The following is a 10,847-nucleotide window of genomic DNA, read 5'->3' on the forward strand; positions in this document are numbered from 1 at the left end:
TTTATCAAGATTGCTTTGGCTATTTAGTGTCTTTTGTGGTTCTATACGAATTTTGGAATTGTTTTTCACTTCTGTGAAAAATACCTTTAGAATTCTGATGGGGATTGCATTGAATCTATAGATGGCTTGGGGGTAGTATGGACATTTAAATACTACTAATTCTTCTAATTCATGGATATGAAATTCTTTGTTCAATTTCTTTCATCAATGTGTTATTGTATTTAGATATTTTACAACCTCAGTTAAATTTATTCCTAAACTTATTTTTTTTTTATTCTATTTTGAATGGGACTGTTTTCTTTATTTTCAAGATAGTTCCCTGTGGTGTGTAGAAACACAATCAACTTTTGCCTGTTGATTTTGTATCCTATAACTTTACCGAATTTTTTTTTTTAATTCTAACAGTTTTCTGGTAGATTCTCTAGGGTTTTTTATATATAAGATCGTATTATCTGTAAACAGAGAAAATTTTACTTTCTGCTTTTTAATTTGGATGTTATTTATTTAGTCTAATTCTTCTGTCTAGGACTTACAGTGCCATGTTGAATCGGAGTAGTGAGAACAAGCACCCTAACTTTATTCCTGGCCTTAGAGGAAAAGCTTTCAACATTTCACCACTGAGTATGTTGTTAGCTATGGGCTTGTCATCTATGGTCTTTATTATTCTGAGGTGAGTTCTTTCTATACCCAAATTGTTGAGAGTTTTTATCCTTAAAGGGTATAGAATTTTACTCTTTTTTTGAAGATGTTTTTTCTGAATCTATTGAGATGATTATATAATTTTTACCTTTCTGTTAATGTGATGTATCACATTAATTAATTTGCATTTCTTCATCCATCGTTGTATCCCAGCAATTAAACCCAAATGCTCATGGTGTATAATTCTTTTAATGTGCCTCTGAATTCAATTTGCTAGTATTTATTGAGAATTTTTGTAAGGATATTCATCAGAGATATTGTTCCGTAGTTTTCTTTACTTGTAAGGTCCTTGCCTGGCTTTGGTATCAGGTAATGTGGCCACATAAAATGAGTTTGGAAGTGTTCCTTCCTCTAATTTTTTTGGAACACTTTGAGAAGGATTGGTACTAATTCTTCTTTAAATGTTTGGTAAAATCCACCTGTGAAGCTTCTGTCCCTGGGATTTACTTTGTTGGGAGATTTTTTTCATTAGTGATTTAATTTTCTTCTTGTTATTGGTCTGTTCAGATATTTTATTTCTTCGTGATTTCTTGGTAGTTTGTATGTTTCTAGGAATTGATAAATCACAATTTCCAATTTCTTGGCATACAATTGTTTAATCACTTTGCATTTCTGCAGTATCAGTTGTAATGTCTCCTCTTTCACTTATGAATTTATTTGAGTCCTCTCTCTCTTTTTTTCTGTTGGCATATCTAATGGTTTGTGTACTTTGCTTATCTTTACAAAGAACCAATTCTTAGTTTTGCTAATTTTTACTATTGTTTTCTGTTCTCAGTTTCCTTTTTTTCTGTTCTAATGTTTATTATTTCCCTCTTGGTAACTTTGGTTTTAGTTTGTTCTTTTTTAGTTCTTTGAGGTAGAATGTTAGGTTGTTTATTTGAGATCTTTCTCTTTTTTTTTTCTCTCTGATATATGCATCTGTAGCTATAAACTCCTCTTAGAACTGCTTTTTGCTGTGTCTCATGAGTTTGGATATGTTGTATTTCCACTGTCTCAAGATATTTGTTAATTTAACTTAGGATTTCCTCTTTAATACATTAGTAGTTCATGAGTGTGTTATTTAATTTTCACGTTTTTGTGAACCTCCCTCCCAGCTTTCCTCCTTTTATTGATTTTTAGTTTCATACCATTGTTTTCAGAAAAGATACTTGATATTTCTGTCTTCTTGAATTCGTTGAGAACTATTTTGTGGCCTAATATACGATCTATTCTAGAAAATGTTCAGTGTATGTTTCAAAAGAATGCATATTTTGCTGCTATATTGAATGGAATGTTTTATATATGTTATATTCGGTTTGTATGTAGTTGTTCAAGCCTGTTCTTCTCTTTCTTTCTTTCTTTCTTTCTTTCTTTCTTTCTTTCTTTCTTTCTTTCTTTCTTTCTTTCTTTCTTTCTTTCTTTCTTTCTTTCCTATCCACTGTTGAGACCAGGACTGATGACCATGCTCCTCAGTTGGGCAAGGTCACTACCCTGATTCTTAGTTGGCAGAGAGTGGCAGGGGGCTACAGGCCCTGTTCCACAATTGGTCTGAGATCCCTGTATAGGAGAGGCCACAGGCTATTCAGTTATGGGGCAGGATCTTACAAGGACTCCATACTGAATGGGGTTGTAGGTTGGCTCCACTTCTAGGCAATACCATAGGCTGGATGCCAAGGCTCCTCAGGATCACTATTTGAGCTTCCTGGTCATGAAGGGCCAGAGGTGATGCTCAGCAGATGGGAAGGACTGTTGGCTTGGTTCCCTGTCTGGGCAAGTTGTAGGATGTGTTCTCTGGCTGCTGGGTGTTGTGGCTACGCTTCACAGAGTGGTGGGACCAGATGCGAGGTTCAGCAGCTGGGGAGGCTGAAGCAGTAAACCTGCTCCCCGGCCAGGGGGTGCTGGGGGGTCTGCTCCACCGCTGGTATGGCCCTGTGGCTTATAATTCAAGCCAGGCAGAACTGCCAACTGGACTCCCCGGCCCGATGAAGTGACCTGTTGGGCTCCCATGGTTGGCAGAGCCTCAGGCGCCGCTGTCAGCAGGGATGCAGGCTGCTAAGAACTGAACACTGGTTGCCAGAAACCAGGGGTTTAAAAGCAGTTGAACTTGTCAGAGTCTTGCAGTGATCTTGTGAGGTGAGACCTGAGTAGTCCTCCTGGGAAGCATCTTGCAACTCTGGGGAAGCCGAATGTCCACTTGGCTTCTCTTTTTATCACTAGAGAAACTGGAGGCCCTGGGGGGCCCTCTTGGGTGGCAAAGTACTAGCCTGAGAGTAGTTGACGTGGTCAGAGTGAAGCTCTCCCCCTTCCTCTTCTAATGGGCTCTTCTCGGTCTCTGCTGCCCAAGGGAGGCCTTCAGCTTCACTTCATTTTTCCGAGACCTCCGTAATGGTGTCTTGTTTATGGATAATTCCTAGGTGGTCTTTTTGTGAGATGGACAGAAATTAAGTATGATACACATCACTATTTCTATTATGTCATTTTAAAATGTTTTTAAAATGCAAACTGGATCATGACTTATCCCCATTTTATATCCTTCAAAGGCTTTTCAAGGTTTTTAGGATAAAGCTTGGCTCAACAATCCTGACTCTGAATAACTTGGTTTCTACTCCCTGTCTCCTTACCTACCACTCTCTCCCTCTCCTTCTAGTCTAGAATTTATCGAAGTATGGTGGTTGATACAACACATCATAATCACCTTGTTATTTTAGAACTATTAAGTAAACACTTTATATGTGGGGCCTGGTAATCTTAATTTTAAGCAAGCTTCATGGATGATTCTCATTAAACTTAAATTAGAAAATCACTACACAACTCCCTATTAGCCTAGCCTTTTCTCTGTTTCTCAAATATGTTCACTTAATTTCTATTTTGAAGTCTTTAAATGTGCAATTTTCTCAGGCTGGAATGTTGGATTTTTCACTCTTGTTCTGAGATGAATTTTTAATTATGCTAACCTTCCAATTTACATGTTGGTTTCTTAAGGAGGTCTTCCACTGGGGCTCCTTGGCTAAATTATATCTTCTTATATATTCTCTTCACTTCCTTTAACTTTCATAGCACTTAGGATGTTGGTAATTAAATACTTATTTATGTATTTATATTTTCATCTCCTCCACAAAACCATGTGCTCCCGAGGGCCACAAGTTTTATCTCCTTTCTTACACAGGGTTGCTGTACTATCATTTTGTGTTGTATCCTGCTTTTCACTCCTATTGTGGCTGGCGACCACCTTAATCCTTGCTCTTATCACACTGTGCTACAATTTTCTCTCTACTATCTGTCTTATATTAGCATGTGAAATTCTTGAGGGAAGAGACCAACCATGTTTGAAACACTATCTAGCAAAATAAGTTGAAAATAGTAGGGGCATTAATGAATACTTGACGAATGAATGAATGAATGAATGAATGAATTACTGGTGTGATTTGTTATGTTTTAGGGAACAGACTGTGATTTCAAAATTTCTAAATCTACAAAATACTGAAGGCTGTTTGGATTCTTCTGAATTAGAAAAAATTATCCCATTTTTTCCATTAATATTGGGTCTATTTTAAACTATGTTGTGAATGATTTATAGACTAGAAGAAAACATAAAAGAAAATTTTTGCAATCCTGGATTAAGCAGAGGTTTCTTAGATACATTACAAAAAGCACAATCCATAAAAGAAAAAAGATTGATAAACTGGATTGCATTAAAATGAAGACTTTTGCCTATGTATGGCATTATTAAGAAAATAAAAAGACACAAACTAGGAGAAATATTTGAAATCACATATTTGAAAAATGACTTGAATCCAGTTTACATAAGAATCCTCAAAAGGCAGTAATGAGAAAACCATCAGCCTAGTGAAAAAAGAAATGAGCACAAGATTTACAAAGACACTTGAAATTATAGGAATGGCAAATAAGCACATGAAAAGATGCTTAACATCATTAGTTATTAAGAAAATGCAAATAAAAACTACAATATGACAGCGTAGCACATCTATTAAAATAGCTTAAACAAGCACACAAAATAACTGAAAATACCAAGGGCTGGCAAGGATGTGGAGCAATGGAAGCTCCCATATATTGCTTCTGGCAATTCAAAATAGTGCAGTCACTTTTTAAAACAGTTGGGCCGTTTTTGTAAAGTTAAACATACTTACCAAATGACCTAGCAACCGTACTCCTAAGTATTTACCCAAGCTAAATAAAATTTTACATTCACAGAAAAACATGTATGTCAATATTAATAGAGGCCTTATTAGTAATCACTAAAAACTGCAATCAGTCCAAACTGAGGTACATCCATACCTGGCAATAAAAAGAATGAAATGCTGGTATCACGATAACAGGAATGGGTCGCAATTGCATTTTTCTGGATAAAGGCGCCAGACTTAAAAACAAAAATCATAAACTGCATGATTCCATTGATATAATATTATGGAAAACATAAAAATATAGGAATGGAAAATAGAACCATGGGTGCCAGGGGCCTGGAGTGTAGGAGGGGTGGATTGCAGAGGGGAGGAGGAAATTTGGGAGGATTATCAAACTGTTTATTGTTCTACATCCTGATTGTGATAGTGGCTACATGGCTATATGTGTTTGTCAAAACTCACAAAGTGGTACACTACAAGGATGAATTTTATTCTATGTAAATTATGCCTTATCACAAAAATGAAATGTCAGTGACAGAGACTTTCTGTGTAATTTATGCTTTCAAAGTCCATGTGTTACCACCATTTGCTTTCGCTGTTCTGAATATAAGCAATGTCGGCATGTATGGTTGCATGCCTGTTTAAGAAGAAATGTAGGACAAATTATAGATTTAAATAGCCTTAACTGTTGTCTGAAAGTAGAAGTCATTAAAGCTATTTGACTAATAGCAGCTTGAAAAAACTCTAGCTTCATGCTAGAGCCTTACATTGCTGAGTGGCTGGATTCCAGGTAAAATGATTGATTGCATTATTGAGGAACACATGTTTTACTGGTCTACCTATAAATTACCTTTAGCTCCAGGGCTACCGTAATAGGTTTTCATTTCAGAGCATTTTCCTCCATTTAAAATTCCATGATTTTTTTCAATCTGATCATATGCCCATTTCTATCTTGTTCATTTGTGGAACTAAGCTCAGTTTTATCCTATTCTGTAGACAACTATCATTGTGTCGAAGTGCCTAAAATGCTGGAAGTAACTGTTTTGAATGACTGATTTCTGAGGGAGCAAAAAAGAATATGGAGGTCTTTCTTGGCACATTCTCTTTGCAGGGGAAAGGTCAGTAATTCAAGACAAATCCTATTTCATACCTCTAGTAAGGGGTCACAAAGAGCCAGTCATACTCATATATTGAAAAAGACCTCTCTCCATTTTATGACAAGGGACAAAAATCCTTACAGACAGCTATGACCTTTAACATTCAATATTAGTTCATTTAAATACACGTTCACCTGCAAATTATTTATTAAACCGATATTTTGCCTTCTAAATGACAACGTTTCCTTCTTTATTTCCCTGTCTTATGGAATTTCTACCAATATACGTGCCCAACAACCTTTAGTTGTTTGAAGGACAAAGGGTGTTTTTGAAAAGACATTGACAAACCCCCACTATATATTGGTCCAGCAGAGTGGTGATTCAATTATCTCCACCAGGTCACTGAACACCAACGGTGGCTCTTCTGTCACAAGCTCTGCCTCCTTCCATCCAAGTCCCACAATCCAAGTCCTTCTCTGTCTGGTGGCATTATCACAGCCTGCACCCTCGTGGGCTCCATACTTCAACTTGTCCTTATTCATAGACACTTAAAGCAATTTCCTTTATGCAGATCTTGATTTGTTATCAGAAATCAATATTTTGAAGACATTTTCCTCCATGGATTACTATCATTGCAAAATCAAAATATTTTGCGATTGCTGAAAGCTCACAGAAATATTCTGTGCATGAGCTGACAGGAAACTGTAATCAAATTGTCAAGCAATTGCTCCGACTGTGGCAAAGTGAGGATGCTAGATTACATGTGTCAGCATTGTGAAGATAACGGCTGTGCAGCCAACGGCAGCCTGAAGGCTTGATAGGAGACGGCAGGTTTATCCCTGGAAACTGCAACCCATCGTGGACAGTTGTGCCACCTCAGCACTCCTTTGTTTGCATTAGGAACCCTTTATGGTCAACAAAGTGTCTCCGTTTAACCATTTGGAAAGCATTCTGAAAATTCCCGGCAAAGTATGCCCTGTCAATTAATCTGTGCTAATCTGCAAGCCAGGGTTAAACAACTAATGGTTTCGAATGGGTGATCTTGGTCAGCCAGTCTCAGCCTGGACCTACTGGCATTAATACATTCATTTCACAGGAGGGACTATTACAGCAAGGGAGCAAATGCTCTTCAACTAAAATGGGTAAAATCCTTTATCCGGTGGCCTGTTTGCTTGGGTATTAAAAGATTTATTGCCAGGCTCTTCTCTCCTGGTTTCCCTCTGGTCTCTGCAGGACTCTCGAGGTTCTTCGACACTCTCCCCTCCTCCCATGGCAGCTTGCAGCCTCCACCAAGGGCTTCCAAGGATATCCATTATTCAGTGCCTCTGGGCCTGCTGCTACCTCCACGGCCTAATCACTCAGTGGCCGCTGTATCTTCTCCCCCAGAGGCAGGGGGAGGTTGTGGAGTCTGAGGTCAGGATGTGCTGGCTTCTTCGCTCTTTTATCCATCTTGGCAGCCAGATATTTTAAGGTGCTATATTTATTATTCAGTTGTGATGACTGATGCTGTGGTATACGAGGTGTTTACTAAATAAATACATATTTTATGATGTGCATTATTTATTAAGTTAAACATTATTTCACTCAAGTGTATCTTCTGGTATTCTTTTTTTTCCTTTTTTAAAAAATTTTCCCCGCTTTATTTTCTGAATATAATCCTGCACATGAGGCCCACTGTTGGGAGTACCTGGGATATTTTCTGGGAAGAGTCTGGCACTTGAGGAAGCTACATTAACTCTTTCTGGCCCTTCGGCTACCACTTTATGATTGCCTATTTTGATACCCTGGGAGTTGACCACAGCCACCTGAATTGACACAGCTCCCTGGAGTCCTTTCAGGAAGTGGCGAAGTTTTTTTAAAGTTTTTTTTTTTTTTTTTTTTAAACAAATCCTGCAGATCTCCCCCATAGACTTGGCTATCTGCTTCTTTGGAGCATGACTGTGTGTAATTCCAGCTAGTCAAAGGGAAGCAGACCATGGAAACGACTAGGGCTTGTGATTTGGGTGTATTCACTCCATTTGCTTCCCCTCCCAGGCCATCACGTTCCCCCAACACTCCTCTAGTCTTGAGGCAACACAGGTAGCTTCAGGGAGTAGGTGATAATCTTCTCAGTGCCTGTTTTCATTTTTAAAGAAGTCAGTGAGGAGCAGAGTTGCCCTCCCAGGATATCCTAAGCTCCGGGAAGAAAGAACAGAAAGGTTTAAAGTGGCATGTAACCTGGCCCATGATAGGTGTCCAACCCGGGCTTTTGAATTTTCAAATACACTGTGGAAGAAGGTGGAGGTAACTCCTTACTGTCGATGATGTTTTATATAAGTAAAATGCTTTATTTAACAATTATTAGGTAAGCAGTAGCTGGTGACGTTGTTAGAGAGCATCAAATAAACCAGATATCAAAATCTGGTATTTTGTTGGTGTTTTTCTAGCCTCCCTCAAAGTACCCCGCACAGCAGAGCATATTGGGAATCCTGCTTCTTAAGATGGGTCACAAGAAATCTTCCAAGTATTTTATGAGCCTTAGATTGATAACAAGCCCATTTCTTTTTTTTTCAAAATTTTGTTGAAATTCTAGTTAGCTAACATACAGTGCAATATTGGTTTCAGGGGTAGAAGTCACTGGTTCATCATTTATATACAACACCCCGTGGTCATCATAACAGGTGACAGGTCCATTCTTAATAGCTGTTGTTTCTACCTGGAGCCAGAGTACAAATGGAGGCCCCTGGCTGGTATTCTGGGCCTTCTGATGCGGAAGTCTGGCTGGGGCCCTGGTTGCTGGCCAGTCTCTGGGCAGTGCAGAAAATCACCACGAGGAGTCAATTACCTGTTGTCTCACATTGTCTGCCTTGTGTGTCATGGGGTATATTGTCTTTACCTACACTGTCTGAATGCTTGAAAGCAGCATTTGCAGGGCTTTTGCAATCTTTACAGTGACTGGCATAGCGCTGTGGATATAGCAATAATATAATGTAATAATAATTTTACTCTTTTATGACTTCGTAATGATTTAGGCTTTGCAAAACTCCTTGAATCCCAAACCTGTGAGATAAATATTAGATACAGGCGCAATGCAACTATATTTAAAGAAGAATGATGTATGACTTAGAAAATGCACCCTTGCAACTTAAATCCATTGTTTTCAATAAAGCTGTTCTGAGCCCTCTCCTTCCTCAACTAAGCTCACCATCATGTTCCTCTGGGGTTAGCAGCCATTAATCTCTATTCTTTCTATGATCCCATAACAACTGTTCATATATTTCTTTTTAGCAATTCCTGTACTCTATTTTTATTATTGTTCTTTGCGCATGCATCTTAGCTCCTCTCTGCGAAATGCTAGGGAAAGGATTTCACTCACTTTTGCATTGTGCTGTACCTTGCATAAAGACTTATCCTTTGAAGTCACTCAGGAAATGTTTGAATTGAAATCTGGGAAACAGCTAAGGTAGCATGTCTCCATTAAATGCACTTTGAGGTGACAATAAGTATTGGGACAAATAAATCACCTTTTATGCTCTGTACACCCTGACACCATACCCTCAAAAATACAATATGGTGTGCTACTACACAAATAAAGCCTTTGCTAAAAGGTGATTTTAAATTTGAAAACTGGCTTATTTCATTACATAAGATATCCATACCTTCACTGATAAGGGTCTATCTAGCCAGTTGACTTGATAAAATCACGGATTAACATAAAAATAGTACTTAAAAATTACTAATTGAAGAGTGATAAGTTTCCCTCTTCGAACTGTTATTTAATAAATATTACAACAGTGCTCATGGTCAATGTATTAGTTTTTATCAGAGCACTGTTCTTTAGGCAAAGTTATTAATGATTGTAGAAGGGAGTGGGTAATAGGTATACAAAGCTCCAAGGCTGCATGAATTTGCTACTTGCAGTGATACAATGTGAACTGCTTTTAACTTCAACAATGAATTAGAATATTTCCTGTTCCTTATGAAAAGACTTTTGCACATCACAATACACAATTTCCTTCTACCATTCCACCCACTCATTATATTAAAAATATTGTTTAAAATATTTTAACAGTAACTCCTCAATGATGACTGAATAGTGGTTATTTTTTTCTATATCACCTGTACTAAGTGATACCAAAATCATGGGTCGGAGTCTTACAGCTATGAGCAGAGGAATTGTGTTAGAGGTGGAGATGCAAATGATGTTTTTGGGAACCCTAATTACTGACATATCATTTATTTCAAATAGCTCACATCCAGGGAGGGGGTGGGGAGTGCTTGACATTCTGGGAACTGCACCTCCTTGTTGACTCTGTCCTAAACACCACCTGAGAGTTCTTAATCATTCCCATACGTTTCTTTTCTCCCTTCCAGATAGAGCCGCATCCGTCTTGAAGTGATGAGCCTTCTGGGAGTACTTTGCAAGTGATTTTTTTCTTGGGCCTAGAATGAAAACATGTTGAACAATTAAAAACCAAAAACTGTCTCCAGAAGCTGGGAAGTGGCACTGAGTAGCCATGTCATGACTTTTGTTCCTCCATCCTGCTGATGCCATGGAAATCAGATAATAAATAGCAAAGGTTACCTGATTGTGAAGACTTTCTTTATTAAATTCTTTTTCTTTCTTTCTTTCTTTCTTTCTTTCTTTCTTTCTTTCTTTCTTTCTTTCTTTCTTTTTTTTATTCTCTCAATCTGCATCTCTTCTTTAAAAAGCCCAATCAAAGTTTGCTGTCAGGGACATGTGGGTGGCTCAGTGGTTGAGCATCTGCCTTTGGTTCAGGACATGATCCTGGAGTTCTGGGATGAAGTCCTGCATCAAGCTCCCCGCAGGGAGCCTGCTTCTCCCTCTGCCTGTGTCTCTGCCTCTCTCTCTCTGTGTCTCTCATGAATAAATAAATAAAATCTTAAAAGAAAGTTTGTTGTCAAATACGCTGACTGCAAGGGTTGATGA

The 10,847-nt window shown here is 38.1% G+C and overlaps 1 long non-coding RNA gene across 1 annotated transcript; it reads left to right on the plus strand.

Moving 5' to 3' along the window:
- Window positions 1-536: 536 nt before the first annotated feature.
- On the plus strand, window positions 537-10,480 carry LOC119876379. The gene is made up of 2 exons (XR_005361067.1): window positions 537-670; window positions 10,271-10,480. It is a non-coding gene; the product is annotated as an uncharacterized LOC119876379 (long non-coding RNA).
- Window positions 10,481-10,847: the final 367 nt, after the last annotated feature.

The sequence above is a fragment of the Canis lupus genome, chromosome 6 (genome assembly GCF_011100685.1).
Source record: "Canis lupus familiaris isolate Mischka breed German Shepherd chromosome 6, alternate assembly UU_Cfam_GSD_1.0, whole genome shotgun sequence".
Taxonomy (NCBI): domain Eukaryota; kingdom Metazoa; phylum Chordata; class Mammalia; order Carnivora; family Canidae; genus Canis; species Canis lupus.